This window comes from Magnolia sinica, chromosome 11 (genome assembly GCF_029962835.1).
Source record: "Magnolia sinica isolate HGM2019 chromosome 11, MsV1, whole genome shotgun sequence".
Classification (NCBI taxonomy): Eukaryota; Viridiplantae; Streptophyta; class Magnoliopsida; order Magnoliales; family Magnoliaceae; genus Magnolia; species Magnolia sinica.
The window spans coordinates 56,952,456-56,955,718 of NC_080583.1; positions in this window are offsets into that span (position 1 = coordinate 56,952,456).

Below are 3,263 nucleotides of genomic sequence, written 5' to 3' on the forward strand. Positions count from 1 at the left end.
CTAGAAAATGCCTAGGAACATCCTAGGAACTCCTATTTATAGTTGAGAACTCCAACTTTCGCACCGAGTTAGAAAAGTCCAGAACCGCCTCAAATTTACGCAGCCCGTGCAAAATCTGCGTAACCCTCGACTAGTTGAGGAGAGTCTTCGACTGGTCGAGGGTCACCTTCCACTGGTCAAGGATCACTGAATTTAAAAGGTAATGTTGCTAGAGTTCGAGCCGAAGTTTCTTTGACTAGTTGAGATAAAGCTTAGGCTGGTCAAAGAAGGGCTTAGGCTAGTTGAGAATCACACAAATTCACTTCAAAGCTTCGATTTCCTTCATTCCTCACTTGGTTTCCTTAGATCTTTGGCCTGTGAATTCTTCAATCTTGATCTCCTAGGATCCATCCATTACTTTGGTGATTCTTAAGCGTCAAATCTATACTTTTAACATTCTTTTCAATCCAAGCTCTCATATTCATCTTGCAACACAAACATGTATAAAATATGTTACCTCCCAAACTCAAAAACTGGGCTCACAGAATTTTCAATTGCCGAATCCGATGCCGACAGCCTCTGAGTACCCCATTCTCGGCTCTTAGGGCCCATACGCCAGATTTTGATCCTAGGATCCTACAAGGAGGATTTTCCAACATACATTTATCTCGTAAGAAGCATAACCACAAGTTTACCCAAATCACAAAGGTAACATTATCATCACATATCCACTAATATAAATAGTTGAATACAGTGCTGAAAGGGAAATAGGTATATCAAAAATTAAAGCTCCAGAAGACAGCTACACATTACAAGCTCAACGCTGTTGCGACCTAACGGCACCTGCACGCATCTATCGTGCACAAGCTTATAGAAAGCTTAGAGGGTGGTGTAAGTGTGTGCCAAGTATACAATATTAGAGTAATGAAAAAATATGCTGGTGAGTTCATAAATACCATCAGTCTTATCCAGACTATGTGATGCAAAAACATAGTAAGCCAATATCATATACTGAGGAAGCAATATATATCAATTATGGCATGCAGAGACATAATAAGACAAATATCATATACTGAGATTGCAATGCAATATGCAAATCCTGACGAGTCCATGAATACCATTAGCTGTATCTAGGTGAAGCATCAAACCTGCACATGTCACGTGATCATGTGGGGGTAACTCCGTCTCACAAGGAATCCCATAAACATCTCAGCCCAATGGCATATGCTTTAATCAATCATCCCTCACAACATGCATACGAATGATGGGGTCCACAGAAGGACGGCGGATCTATTCTAAATATTAAGATAGCTCTAAAGACGGATATCCTTCCATCTACGGCAAGGGGTGATATAGACTACTTTGTCGAAGCTCACTGATTTAAAACACGTCACAATATTTAAGGAAGGAATCCAACTTATTGCCACCACAACATCGGATGATGCTTCCCATGTGGGATAAAGTTCTGCTTTCACTATCTGCACAGTAGCCTACCAATACAGTAGCCTGCCAATCACTGGTAGCTCGCCCAGGCCCTTAGGCCCTGCCCACATTAATGTCCGCCCACGTGTGCCCGTTCACGTGTGCAATAGTGATGGAGCATCAAAATAGCCACCACCGAGGTCCCATAATAATCCGCGCAATATTTGATATGTTTTGACGTACAGAAACATCACAGCAGGCCCTAATAGTTTATCACTATTAAAACAATCTTTTGACGGTGTGGCCTACCAGAGATTTGAATCTGCCTCAGGATGGGCGGTGAGAATGAAACACGTACGTCATGTGGCTTCACATCCAAGCCATGGACGGTGTGGATAAATCACATGCAGGTGGGCCCCATGACCTAGACGATCAGGAAATTCCACATATATCATGGCAGGCCTTACGTCCCACGTATGGATGGTGGGGATGAAGTAAATACATCGTTGGTGGGCCCCACCGTCCCTGTATGGCATGGATAAAACACTTACAGCATGAGGGGTCCACGTCCAGGGACTGGACGTGGATGAAGCATTTGCATTAGGTGGGTCCATGTGGTGGCCCACCAGAGATTTAGATATATCTGATATTTGTACAGTCCTTCCATCCAGCGTCCAGGGACTGGACCATGTGGATGGAACACTACATCAGATGGGTCCACATGGTGTGGCCCACCTGCTTGGATCAAGCTAATATTCATGTTTTCCTGGCGTCCAGGCCTGTCCCAAAATGGACAGCAGGGAAACTGTTAAGGTGGGCTGCAATATGGACCCTAATTTAGGTAGCAAGGGCGTCCTATAATGGGACTGCATGGATAAGGTCCATGATCATCACAGGTGGGCCATCATACAAGGAGAGAGAGAAAGAGAGACAGCGTGTAGCGGAGCAGCTCCGCCACTATGAGCTCCTTTAGCAATTACAATGCATACATCAGGATGGGCCCTAAAAATGAAGTGGACCCAAAATCAAAAATCAAAATCTAGCGCTATTAACACCCACCAATTTTGCTCCTTCTTGGCTCCTTGGACTCCTAAACTCCTTGGCTTTCCCTTTGATGGAAGATGATGAAGGTTAGATGGCTAGTATGAGAGATTGGGTGGTAGGGAGTGGGCCACACTTGAGGTTCTTTCTCTCCTTGGAAGGCTTGGATGGTTGCTCCCTTGGTAGCTTGGGAGTGAAGAGAGAAATGAGAGAGAGAGAGATAGAGAGAGAGAGTGATGGATGGGAGAGAGAGATGGTGATGGGTGTAAGGAAGGGATGGGTGAAGAGAGAGAGAGAGAGAGAGAGAGAGAGAGAGAGAGGGAGAGTGATGGATGGGAGAGAGGGATGGTGATGGGTGTAAGGAAGGGATGGGTGGAGAGAGAGAGAGAGAGTTGACTTTGGATGGGAGAGGTTGGGTTGTCATGCCTTGTTGATAAGAGAGGGATAATGTTGTACTTGATTGATTGATGGGATTGATTTGATAGATTATAGTGATTCTCTTCTCGGGATTTGCAACGCGTGGCGTTTTCTCAAAATAAATGCAGGCCCATAACTCCTGGCCTGGGTATCTCATAGGTGCGCAAGACGTGGCATTGGAATTGGGCGACGGCTTAATCGCTAAGGTATAAGTCTAGGGTCGAGCCAACTCAGATCTACGGGATACGAGTTAGGGTCGCGCGCAAACGCCGATTACAGGTCGTGGGTTGCAGGAATTTGACGGGGAAGATCACGAGAGTCTACAAAATGGTAAGGCTAGGATACGGGCCTGACAGCTTATCATGCCCCAAACTTAGAAACTGAGCTCATAGAATTTTCGATTG